Genomic DNA, 14062 nt, shown 5'->3' with positions numbered 1-14062 from the left:
GAAGGACAGTGTGGAGGAGCATGAGGGGCTTCTGGGATACTGGTCACAAGTGTGTTCATTTTATGTAAAATCACCGAATTCCACATTTTTATGTAAACCAGTGAGTAATATATTATGGTTTGTATTCTTTTTGTATATCTGATATGTTTCAATAACACATATTTAACTTTAATAAAAAATTAGTTCATATTTTTATAAGAGTACTTTGATGGCTGTGTGTAAAATGAATGGATGGTAGGTAAGAGCAGATGTGGAGAGGCAATTGGAAGGTGATTCCTGATGAGAAGAGTCTCTCAGGACCAAGTGGATAGAGAGGAATGGTCAGGTTTAAGATACTCTTGGAAGGTAAATTCAATGGGGCTTAAAGGAGAAGCAAAAACAGGCCTCCCTGGTGGCTCAGGGGGTTAAACACCGCATTATGAAGCAATCCACAGCCTCTGCAGCATGAGTTCAATCCCTGGGCCAGCCAAGGAGTTACCCACATGGCACAGCAGACCTCTCCTGTCTTGCCCACTGCTCCCCTCAGCAGTGTATTTCAGTCAGTCTACCTGTTCAGTTCCCCACTCTGTCTCTGGTGAATCCTCTCATCCCCTGCACCTCTGGCCTGTACCCCAGTTCTTGTATGCACAAATAAATATTTTTTTTTTAAAAAAAAGGAGAAGGAAAAACAAGCTCCTAGATTTGGGACTTGGGCAACTGAAAGGATGGCGGTGTCATTATCTGAGATAGGAACGACTAGCGGAGAGTTAAGTTTAGGTGAAAATCCATGTTTAGTGAGTCAAGACTTCCAATAACCTCTAGTGATATAAGGCTGATCTCAGGGGAAACAGAGAAAGTCACAGTGATTCAGAACATCAATAGCTGCGCCAGTCCTGAAATGGACTCCCTGGAGGGGAAAAGGGCAGCATGTTCCCATTCTGAATGGCCTATTTCCTTCCTTGGATCCCCGGTTCTCTCCTCCAGAGCCTCTCCACTACCTTAGCTTTGGGTCTAATAAACAAACACCTGCCACCAGAAAGTGGCACAAATATCTTTACATTCCTCTCTCCCCGACTCTTCCTTTAGGTCATAGGGAGCTGCACTGCCAAAAAAAAAAAACTTTACTAAGAAAAAAAAGAACCCTAAATATCAGCCAGAAAACATAGGGAGAAGGAAAAGCAAAATAATTTTCTGAATTGTTCAGGTCTCACCCAAACTGCCGGGGCCAGGCAGAGGTGTCCAGGGCAAGGCTGGAGACGTGGTCAGGGGTCCTTACGGCAGGCTTTGGAGCTGCCCCAGGATTCTGGAACATGGTCTTGCAGTCACTGGGGACCATGGAGAAACTTCAATCAGATTTGCTGATCCCTCTGGCACATTGCAGAGGATTCTAAGAGGAGGGGAAGGTGAGAGGTGGGAAATGCAGTTAAGGAGGCTGTGCTCCTCAGAGATGCTGAGGGCTAGAAATAGGGCCCTGGAGGCAAGACGGAAGAAGAGGAAGAGATGATGTGGGAAAGTTTGGAGAGGTAAATCTGGAAACCTTGTGGGGACTGAACAGATTTGGACAGGGAAGGAGGTGGGGCTAATCAGAGAATTGTGATACCAACCATTGGGAGGATAAAGGACAAGCAGCAGCTTTAGAAGAGTATCTTGAATAGGTTGGATGCTGACCTGGTTCTTCCTTCCTGAAAAAAATCTTCATTGTTTAGGCCATCTCTATGTCCCAGCTCCAGGCAGCCCCATCACTGACCCACTGCATTTGTTCAAAGGCTAATGTTTCTTTTTTTAGTGATGTGATTTAAACTTTTGGGAAATAGCTTTTTATTTTTAGTTTCCATGGTGCCTCTACCTGATCACCTAGTACCCAGCCTGGCACATGGAGGTAGTCAGTGTGCCTTTTGAATTTACTGTCATCTGTGTAGTGTGAACCACATGCTGGGAACACACAGTGAATTTTACTTCCGAGTTTTTTGATTAGCAGCTCTATTCCCATGATGACCCAACAGATTATTTTTAACTGCAAAGTGCATGATGATGAACTTCCAGGAATGTTTCCCCATTCTATACCCTTTTATCCCTGCCTCAGAATGCTAGTTAGGGTAAGCAGCCACCTTTTCCACTGAGTATCTTGTTTCAACGTGGTGATGAATCACTGCCCTTTCAGCCCAGGGCTGGCAAGGGGCATCAGAAAATCTAGCTTATTCACAAACACTTTTGGATGGTGTAAAGTGACCTGGGAGTGTGGGGTCATCTAAAATGAAACAAAGAAAATGAAATTTTAAAAAAGTGACTCATACTTACAGTGATCTAAATGTGCTTGAAAGTATCAGGATAATTGAAAATTTATTTTTCTTCCATGAAGTACTATGTTTACTCTCTGAATGAGATATGTGACTGTGATTAAGGGTGAGTTATTGTAAGATAGCTTTAGAATGAAGCTTGTCATGGTCACAGAGAGAGCTGTGTTTTCTAGCCAGTCACCCTGGCTCATCATTCTGTTCAAAGATGAAATATGAAGCAGCTCTCATGAGTCCAGCTCTTCCCCATCATCCAGGTCTGTGGGGGCAGGGGCCTCTTGAGTGGCTGATTCTACTTTCTCAAATTTTATTGGTGGTTTGAGGGAAAGCAAACAGCACTCAGACAGGCAGATAAGATAACTACTATCTGAAGTGTGAGCCTGCAGTTTTAAATTGTCTTTTATTGGGAAATACATTTAATCTCATTTGAATGCCAGGACAAAACTTAATTATGCAAGCACATAGCTATAGACAATTCATTTATGAAATGTGCAGAACAAATAGGAGATGTGAATTTCTACCCACAATAATAGACTAATTTAGTAAGCTAGGTATTAGGTTAAACCATATGAATTGCTGATGTTCGACTGTTTTTTGGACCTACAGAGACAGCAGTTACATATGCCAGAATTGTCAAATATAATTCAGATTCTGGCACTGGATAATTTGGGTGACCCACAGGAATCTCTGACAGAACTTATATTCATGGTGCCTTCCTTTTTGCTTGTGTGATAGTTGGATGTGTTATCTCAAGGAGTAGTGAAATATAATTTTTCTTTCATGAACTTTCACAAATAAAACCTTGTCACTACTCCTTGTTCAGTTGAAGATGGTTGGTGGTAGAAAGTAAAATGCAAAGATGGGACATCATCACAGTTATGCCCTTATTTGATCAGAATGGAAATAGGTATTGGATTAGAATGATCCAGATTCTTCCTGTAGTATATGTCAAGTAGTATCTGTGTCTGTAGTAACATGGCTTATCCATAGAAATATGAGACTGTTCATTGGCTAGGGTTCAATGGCCCTTGTATTCCCAAGTGGACAAAATGGAGCTAATAGTAATAATATCAAATTTTCCTCAGGACCCCTATGGAAAATTATTTGATAAGACACATTTCCCACAATGCCCACTGATGTTAGAATAATATTTCCACAGAAGATATTCAGAAAGTCCAATCTTTCAGCTCCATCATGCAGGACTGTTTGTGAAAATCCATCAAACCTGCTCTAACATTCTTTATCAGAGACTGAGATTCCAGCAAAGGATGCAGAGTGAACACGATGAGGCATGGGTATTTGCAACAAAAGTCAATTTTGGACAGTTTCATTTGAGTTGAACTTAAGTTCAGGTCCTCAGTTACCTCTTTGAAGTCTCCGGGGTCCTGATGGATTTCAAATCTACTTTGGTTGCAGCTAATGGAGTGCCTAGGCTTTCTCTCCCCATTGCTGCCTCTATGCCTTAGATCAGGTCCTTCTGCAAAGCACAAACTTCTCACCTGGTTGTTTCTACTTATGCTTCAAGTCTTGCTGAGACACCTTCCAGGAAGCCTTCTCCTAACTTCTCAGATTGGATAAGGCATCCCAAGCAGTGGTTTCACTTCTCTAAATTTGTAACTGTATATTTTCGCCAACTTTTGTTTTAATTTATTGCAATTACCCTCCGTGTACCTAACACAGAGCCTGGCACTTGGTAGGGGTGGAAACGATGCAGCTTGAATCACACCAGGCACCTCCCCTCCCCCCTGCATTGATAACACAAACCTCAGGACGATTCCCTGCAGGATCAGCCTTTCAAGTGCAACCCCAGGCTGTTGAGGGCTGGGACTGACCCACTTTTTAGGGGGTAACTCGGGAGGCTTAGGGAAGGGAGAGACCCTAACCTGATTCCTTTCCAGAACACTTGGGCACTCTCGGCTACGTTTCAAGCACTAGATGTGGACGTCGCCACGAAGGACTTAGATTCTGAGCTGGCCTCTCGCGCCCTCTAGTGGGTTAAAATCGCGGTAGGGAGAGCGAGAACTCCACAGACGGGTCGGATTTTCTCCAAAAAAGAATTGGCACTAATCATACATCTAAGGCTCAGTGAAATCATTGCCTAAATACGCATAGAGAGCAATAAAATCATTAACCAAATGCACGCACAATAAGGAACGTGGAACGTCTAATGGAATCCTTGAAGGAACTGGGTTGCAGTGTAGGACACCTTCAATAGGCTGTTTGTACCCAGTGGATAATTGAAAATGTGCCTTTATCGATGGCAATCGCCTTGTCGTTGTTAACCTGTGAAACATTAGCTCACAGAGCAGGACAACAGCACACGTTCCTCTGATGTCCCCAAGACAACCCCACCCCAGGAAAACAGAAGAACTTGACTTGGGGATGTCACCAATGCTGGCTGCAACCTGACGTCTTGATAGCCAAACCCAGGGGGGAGGAAATTATCCCCTCTGAATGAAGGCAGTCCCTTAGCTGAGTGTGTCCGTTTTGTGATTCAACATTAGAAAATGACAGCTCCTTTGGGGAACTAAGAACTATCATTTCCAAAAACAGGAGAGTGCTCTTTGCTCTGGTTGTATTACTCCCAGCACACACGTCTTCCAGGTTCTAATTTTCTGAATGACTTAAAAACAATAACTGACTATAGTTATTTCCCTCAGAATTGCACGCAGCATTACACAGCACCTCCTCAGGGAAGCCTCTCTTGAGGCTCAGGAACTGCCTGGGTTTCATGATAACCATCCATGGTCCCCATGACAGCAGAACATCAGTGCGCTTATCCCAGCTGCCAATTAATCAGGGCCTGGCTCATCTTCTCTCTTCCCCATCAGGATCTAAACCCCATGATACTTGAGGACTTGTTTGCTTCTCTACCACAACATCCAATGGTCTAGCAAAGGGCCTGACACAGGAGCGACCTCCCATGGGGTAAATGCTGAGGAGAAGGGCTTGGACAAAGGAAAGCTGATTCTGATTTTGGGGCTGTGAGGGAAACTTCCCCTCAAGTATGAGAAGGAGTAAATGACTAAAGACTCTCTGTAGCTGGATAGGAGGGTTGAGATTCCCACCCAGATACCAATGCACATCTGTAGCTACCTTAGTGCAGGAGAGAAACTTGTTCTCTCATTAAACTCCTGATCCAATCAAAAATCATCGTCTTGCCCCGTGGGGCTGCATTTCTCTGCCAAGGGTCTGATGGAAGTTGGCCTCAGCTCTATGGACCACTTACTAGCAAGGTCATTTTATTACCTTAAAATGTGGACAGGAAATTTCCCTTTCTGAAGGCATATTTTTTAAACTACTAAAAATCAAATGAGAATGTAAATAGATTAAGGCTCTGGGAGAAGCAAAGAGAGAAGGCGAGAAACCTGCAGACTGTAAGAATATAAACAAGGGTAGGAACACAAATATATTAAAGAATGAAAACCTGGGGCAAGGAGAAACAGTAAGGAAAACAGAACTAAAGCTTATTTTCTTTGTCTCATCCAGATTCCGCTTTGTGTTGTTGACTGTCCAAAGATAAGCTGAGTTGAAGAAACAGCATGTTTGCATTGAGGTTGTGAAGCCACACATACACTCAAAATCCCACAGGAACATCGTAAATGTGAGCACAGCATCAGGGACACATCCAGACTTGGTAGACTTAATGGGGATGTCACACAGCTGTGTATGTGTTTTCAGCCCTTTTATCCCCAGACAGTTTTCATTTTTGAGCAAGGGCAGTTACATTTGTATTAGAAAAAATAAACCCTTTCTGACTTCATCAGTTAGGATAAAGTTTGGCTGGAATAACAGAATTTATAAGAAGTGACTTAGCAAGATAGAATTTTACTTCTACATTTCCAAAAAGGCAGTGGGTAGTTTATCAGGGTGTGTCTGGAGGTTTGTGGGTCAAGGACTTTCCATTTTATTGCACCGTAGCACATGGTTTTCATTTTCAAGGTTGCCACAGAGTCTAAGATGGCTGCTGAAGCGCCAGTGGTCCATCTGCTTTCCATCCAGCAAAAAGACAGGATGGAGAAGTCTGTGCTTTTTGCACTTAGGGACATTCTTGGCAGTTGAACATACAACTTCTGCTTACATCCCTTTGGCCAGACTTTTCTTCATGGCCACGTTTAGCTGTCAGGGAAACTGAGAAAAAGATTTTGTACCAGAAAGATGAATAATCAGAGGTTCTATAGCTGAGGAGGGAGAGTCATTACTGAAGATAGTATGCAATCTTCGTCACTGGAATCATATTCTGACATCTGTATTTTTGTCCCTGAGAGTGCGCTGTGCCTCCATCTGTCCAGTGCATGATGAGGGGTGACAGAGCTACTGTGATTTAGCTTTAGGACAAGGATCTGGTTTTAACACCCACTTGGAGCTTTGGGTGATCTGAAGTCCAAATGTGGGTACACATGGATGCTTGTATGAATGTGGGAAAATGATCGAGTATTGTCAGTCATGTCATAATGAAAGCTCGCATGTTCTCATACAATTTTCATAATCACTCATAAAATACAAGTCACCAGATATGTCTGGCCACGATTTATAATGTTGAACTTAACTGATAAGTGTAGACAGCTTTTTAAATTCACCCAGCTCCCTGTGGATGGACTTAGTACAACAGCTGAATATTCAGGAGATAAAAATTCCTGCTGTTCTTTCTCAGGGTTTCTTTGCCCACTGATAAATGCTGGAGTTACTCAAGATTCTGTTCTGGATTTTCTTCTCAGTAATCCTTCCCTTGTCTAAGTTTTGCCAAATGGATCATATTTTTTTAAAAAAAGATTTATTTATTTATGCATACAAGGGCTGGGGTACAGGCCAGAGGTGTGTGGGGGTGGGGTGGGGTGGTGAGAAGATTCACCAGAGACAGAGTGGGGAGCAGAACAGGCAGATTGACTGAAATACACTGCTAAGGGGAGCAGTGGGCGAGTCAGGAGAGGTCTGCTGTGCCATGTGAGTAGCTCCCTGGCCGGCCAGCCAGGATCAAACTCAGTGCTGCAGAGGCTGTGGATTGCTTCATAATGCTGTGCTTCACCCCTTGCACCACCAGGGAGGTGCTGGATCATGTTTTAGAGTGGACTCACCATTTTTCCTCCCGAATCTGTTCTTATTGTCCTCCAACAGAAATGGTACCAACCATCTGGGGTGAGCGAGGGACCCCCCTCTTTCTCCCAGCTCCCATTCAGCCCCGAGTGTGCACAGTCTACTTACTCTTTCCACCCACTTTCCCCAGACCCCCATCACTAGCCTGGCATCAGGGGGACATTCTCGCTGACTAGATTGCATAGTAGCCTCCCTGGCTCCTGGCATCATCCAGACTAACCTGAACTAAAATACAATTCTGCTCCAGTCATGTAAGTTCCAGACTCTTATCACGGCCTGGAGAGCCTCCACAATTCTTTTTTTTTTTTTTCTTTTTTTCTTTCCTATGCTTTCCCTCCCCATCTCTTTCCCCACCAAGCAGCTGTGATTCTTCCTCAACTAGATTCTTACTCTTCTTGGGTTTCAGAGACATCCCTTACCTCTAAGAAGCCTGCTCTGACCTTCAGGTTGGAGTCGGGCTCCTCCCGTGTGCTCCAACATCACTCTGACTCTAACAGGCACTGCAACATTATCTTGCAGCTTCATGGTCAGTTGTTTGCATAACTAGTCTATGAACCCTATGGAGGCAGAGCCATAACTTAGCACTTGGCACAAAATATTGGGCATCTTTGACTCAGTATTTATCAAATTAAATTGAATTAAGATAAGCTCATCTCCCAAACCCTTCCCTGCCCCCGAGTCTGAAAATTCCAGTTGTGCAGTTGTACATTCTGCAGAGTCTGGGAGGTTCTGTGGCCCATGATTCAACACTTTGCCTGTCCTGTCTCCTTCAGCCATCTTCATAACCATCTCCTAAAGAAGTGAATTTCAGTGAAATAAGCCAGAAGGAAAAAGAAAAATATTGGGTAGTTTCACTTACAGCAGGAATATGGAGGAACCCAATAAGACATCAGTGTAAAAAAATAATAACAGTACAAAACACAACAACGCAAAAATGGACAATTATAAATCAGAGACATCCTGCAGGGGAGGAGGAGGGAGAGGGATCAGAGGGAGGGAGGGAGGAGCACAGGGGACTGAGGTGATGGTGCACGGGTGCCTTGGGGAAGGCAACTCTATGGGGACTACACCTGAGGGGATGGGGGGAGCAAATATTGTTTAAAAATGAACAATGATGTAAAAAATAAAAAATTAATATTAGATTAAAAAAGGAAAAAAAAAGACAATGTAAGATAAAAAAAAAATAAAGAAGTGAGCTTGATACTCAGTGATGACACTAGCAAGTTCCCTGAGTGCAAGGACCATGTTCTACTGACTGCTATATTCCTAATGTCCAGGATAGCGCCAGGCACAAGGCAGATGCTCAGTGAATTTCTTTTATTAGTGAATCAACTCCCCAAAGAAGAGGAGACATTCTGGTTGGTAACCTTGATGAATTAGGAAAACAAGGTTGGAGGGAGGTGAGTAGGGTAAGGAGGGCCATGTATGAGAAGCATGGGACACTTCATACCAAGTCTACCCTCTCAAAGTCAGGTTTCCAGTGGACAACCCCAGCAGGACACCCAGGGGTTTCCTCACAGATCCTCACCCCAGGTTCCCAGAGGTTGAGGCCTCAGTTTACCTTTCTTTCTCCTGGCCTTCTTACAGACACTGTGGTTGGTGATGCCAGGCTGTCTTCAATTTTTCAGTTGCTTCTCTGTTGCTGCCCAGTTCCTATTCTTCCTGCCTCTGGGATCCCTTTGAGAAGGCCTGAGATATCGGGAAGTAATAACTAAGAACCAAGAAGTTCTGGGCCTCCCTGGTGGTGCAAGGGGTTAAGACACAACCTATGAAGCTATCCGCAGCCACTGCAGCATGAGTTTGATTCCTGGGCAGGGAGCTACCCACATGGCGCAGCAGACCTCTCCTGACTCGCCCTCAGCAGTGTACTTCATTCAATCTGCCTCTTCTATTCCCTACTCTCTCTCTGGTGAATTCTCTCACCCCTTGCATCTCTGGCCTGTACTCCAGCTCTTGTATGCATACATAAATAAATCTTAAAAACAAAAAAAGGGCCTCCCTGGTGGTGTAAGGGGTTAAGCACAGCACTATGAAGGAATCCGCAGCCTCTGCAAGCACGATTTGATCCCCGGCCCCCCCAGGGAGCAACCCACATGGAGTAGCAGATCTCTCCTGACTCACCCGCTGCTCCCCTCAGCAGTGTATTTCAGTCAGTCTGCCTGTTCTGTTCCCTACTCTGTCTCTGGTGACTCCTCTCACCCCTTGCATCTCTGGCCTGTACCCCAGCTCTTGTATGCATACATAAATAAATCTTAAAAAAAAAAAAAAACCTGCCTAAAAAAAAAGAAGTTCTCTCCCCCCCTTTAATCAAGCATAGGAAACAGAAAACTAGACTAGCCTTCACCCAGCTCTTGAGGCCAATCAGGGCTGGCCAGGTAGGCCTCCTTCTAACCATCTTCCTCATAACCTTCTCACAGATAAATGAGTGTGTCCTGTGCCTGTGTGCGCTCTCTTGAAAGCATAAGTGTGACAGCGGCTATGCCTGTGGGGAAAGAGTCTGAAGAATTAAGAGAGAGCTAAAGTTATCGAGCTCCTTCTCTGAGCTTTTTATATCCAGTCTCATTCAATCATCCTACCAACCCTGGGCTATCTATACATGTCAATACAGATGAGGAATTTCAGGCTCAGAGAGATGATTTGTCTTGGTCACATCACACAGTAAGCGAAGCCAGGAAACGGACAGGCAGATGCAGGCCCTTCTGTGTGCAAATTTCTCAATGCCTGTAACTTCGCTCATCTCTGATATGGGAATAATGCACAATCATGGGTTGTCTTGGTGATTAAATAAGATACTACCCTGATTAAATAATATGGTTTATATTCAAACCTATGTACTATAATTAATATAATTAATTGTGGGACCCAGTTTCCACTCACTTTTCACTTCACAATGCTGGAAGGTTGGAAGGTTGTGCTGGAAGGTTGTGTGTTTTTTTTTTTTTTTTTTTACATCACAGGACCCTGCTGTTCCCCTGGGACTTCCTGAGGACAAGGCCCTTTCTTCAGTCAGGCTGACCTAAACAGAGCCAGCCCTCCCAAGCCACAGCTGTGTGTTGGAAATCTGGCAGACCAAGGCCCCTAATAAAGAGCAGACCTCCCAATTTAGTCACCGCCCCCCCAACACACACATATGGGTTTTCAAATTAAAAGTAACAGAAACTATGTCCTACAGAGGAGCAGGAGTAGGAGGCACAATATCCCGAGACTGAAGATGCTGGGTTCTCTCCCAAGGAAAAGTCTCATACAATGACCACAAAATCCAGAAGTTTCCTGTGCCATTACCACATTTTCCCCACCTTTGAGGCAGGTTGGTCCACTTGGGCCCTATTGGTCACAAAACAGGGCTCACAGTCTCTGGGCCTCTGCTTGTCAACCCGCTGAGCTGCTAGGAACCCTCCGAGGGGGTCCAGCTGGTGAGCAGCCCCAGGGAATTGCATTCTGCTTTTCTTTGGAGGCAAATCTAGAGATGTTGCACCCTAGATCCAATTGGCCTCTAGGCAGAAGGGGAGTGTGCCAGGGGTCTCCCAGAGGAGTTACCCCAAATCAGAAAGACCAGTTTGGACCCCTTGGAGGAGTCTTTCTTTTCCAAGACTTGTGAGCAGGTTTCAAGTCGCAGTTGGGGTAGACCCGAGGCAAAAGCCAAATCTTCCAGCCAGGACCCCATATTTGCGCTCCCCAGCTACAAGCCTTCCCCAGGAAATGCCTTCGTGGGCCCAAGGAGACAGTTCCTCCAGAGGGAGTCAAGGATGGAGGGGGGCGTTGTCTTTTTCAAATGGTCTTTCATTTTTAAACCAAGAAGCTGGAAATGTACTCCGATCCGTATTTGAAAGAGAAAAAGCACAAGTTTGTTTAGATGTGATTTTCACAAAGGGTTTTGATAACCGCTACAATGTCTCATAAGACAAAATAGACCTTGTGCCTTCTCCAAGGTAGAATCCGAGGGAGGTGGAAGTAGGGAGCAGGGCTGGGGTAAAGATATAAAAAGCCAACTCAGCGAGAAACGCCCACAAAAGGCGTTGGACGCCCGCAGCGGCCGCAGAGGTTACCTAGAAGTTGGAGCTGAAATAGCGAGGCCGGGAGGCAGGTCGCGGGGGAAGATTTTGTTTTCGTTTTCGTGACCGTTTTGATTTGGTTGTAAGACGTTTTCGGGACCCTCTTTTTGAGGGTTGGCTCTACCACATCTCTTTATGCTCTTGCAACCAATTTTCTGACGCCCGCGGGCCTAGGCGCTGGAGACCCCGCCAGGACCGCGGCGCCCCCCACCAGTGTCCCCAAATCTCCCGATCCAGCATAATTCTGGAGTTGGGCCTCCTTCCCAGAGGGTCACAGCCACCCAGGTTGCCGATTCAGGGGCTAAAATCCTCATTTTTAGCCCCATGATGATCCCTCAAGGTAAAGCCACAGGAGATTACAAATCAAAATCCGGGTGTGGGCAGGGACCTTAGCACAGCTACCCGGGCGACGAAGGTCACTCCTCGGGGCGCACGGGCGGTGTGGACCCCCACGATGCCCCGGGCAGAAGCCAAAGGAGAGAGAAAAAAGGAGCCCATAGCCCGCCTGGGCCAGGGGACGCTTCTCGCCCGCTGCGGCTCCAGGACCACCCAGGACCCTGGGCGTCGGGGGAACAATCTGGAAGGATCTGAGAACAACCCTGGAAGAGCGCGTTTCGGCTCGCCCCACCTCCCTGCGACGCGAGGACTGACGGACGCGCTCAGACCAGACCTCTTGCAGCCTCGGACCAGCCGCAGAAGGCGGACGGCAGGATTCAAACCCGCCTATGACAGTGGGAGGGGCTGCGAGTGGGGGGTACGAGGGCAGTACTAGCTTTATGAAACGAACCGCCTCTTTTCCAAGGCCTCCAACACCGAGGTTGCTCCTGGTTTATTTTGCTTTTCTGGGGAGACAGATGTTGACCTCGCTCCATCTTTGCTCGGCCCTGCCTAGGCGAAATCTTTCCCCAACCATTTGCTTCCCCGCGCCACCCCCCACCGACGCGCTGTCCCGGGAGTCAGCTCCCCAGGCCTTTAAACCTTCTGGAATGTAACACATGGAAACCTTTAGCAAATGTTTGTTAATGATCATAACAAAGGCATCATTCAAATTAGGCAGGTAATTACTACCAGAAGGACAACTGGGTGCTCACTTGCTCATCCTTTCGGGTCGCTTTAAACTCTCGGGGATTTCGGTCCAAAGTCACCTCCGCCCAGCCAGCTTTTCGGGCCCCTTTAAGCGCCTCTGAAACGAACTGTGAAGTTACCACTTGTGGGCGGGGAGCTCTGGGGCCCTGCATTTAGGAGACCCGAGCGGACTGGCAGTTTCCCCGACTGCAAAGCAGGCCTTTTGTATCCAAAAGGCTTCCTGCCTTGCCTCCTACCCTCTTAGGTATTTTGTAGGGGGGGGGGGGACCCACAACAACCCACACTTAGATCTCAAGTTGTCTTTATCAATAAATACTATGAAAGCCTGCACCCGCTATTTCTTATTATTCCTCACTTGAGTTGGTTTTTTTTTTTGAGGGGGGAGGGAGAGTCGTTAGGACGGGTTCATTATCTACAAACATTACGGTATCCTGTTAGCATTCCGAACAAGGGGCTGTTCATATATTTGCCTTCAATGATTTCCTGAAGGAACATGTGGAAGCAATAGTGAGCGGAGCAGTCACCCGAACTGAAGATGCACGAGAGGCAGGCGCGCTGAAGGGCTGCAGGCTTGGGACCCCTCGGCGCCTTCCCGAGCCCCACGTCCCAGGACCCCGTCCTAGTTTAGCACAGCACCCCCTTGGAGAACTTCTCTGTGACCTTTCCCTGCCCTCTGTCCTGTGTCCACCCTCCTAACGAGAGAGAAGGTGATGGCAGTCCTAAGGGCTAGCGTCGACCTGGCTGCCCTGGCCTTCCGAGTGTGTGTGGGGGTGGGAATTGGGGGTGGGGTTGGTGGGATGAGGGACAAACCCTCCATCTAACAAGAGAATTCAAAATTAAAGAAGGCGGGGAGGTGAACCCGTCTCCCTCCCCAGTCCTCTCTCCAAAGCCCCTCTCCGCCCAGGTCGGTTTCTGGAGCGTCAGCGCCCCCTTCCCCTTACCAGCAAAATTGCTGGCTGCTGCAGCAGCAATTTCCAGCCTGTCGCGCTGGGCACAAGGTTTGGGGTTCTGCTCTCAACCCGAAGGTACTCTTAGGGTCCGAACTCAAGGCGCGGGAGGGGGCGCGAGGGGAGAGAGCTCGGGGAGGGTAAAAATGTATCCCCTACCCCCAACGCGCTGGTGGCGGACTAGCTGTAGTGGATTCCCCAAACACCCAAGCCAGAACCTTTTTGTGTGCGTGATAGAAACCAGGGCAACCTCGCCCAGATAACCCCGAAAACAAAGGCAGGGCAAGATAAAGTGGCTCTAAGGACTAAAGGTCGTTGTGTCGCAGAATGTTCCAAACCTACGCAGACACTTGATTCTTTGTACCCCATTTCAAAAAACAAAACCAAAAACCCATCATCTTAATATTGGACTCAACAGTTTGCCTAATCCTATTAAAGGATTAGCAACTACAAGGCACTTTCCCCAAAAGACCCCTGGCTCACAACGACACAACTTCCCGGAGACTTCTCCCAAAGGCCCATGGCTAGTCGAGCTAGGAGTTTCTATAGGAGGGACATTTCTAAACTCCAGATTTTAAACGCTTTTGGGCACTCACTGCAATTTTACACC

This window comes from Talpa europaea (assembly GCF_964194135.1).
Source record: "Talpa europaea genome assembly, chromosome: 5".
Classification (NCBI taxonomy): Eukaryota; Metazoa; Chordata; class Mammalia; order Eulipotyphla; family Talpidae; genus Talpa; species Talpa europaea.
The sequence above is the reverse complement of the archived record's forward strand: the minus strand, read 5'-3'. Positions refer to the sequence as shown.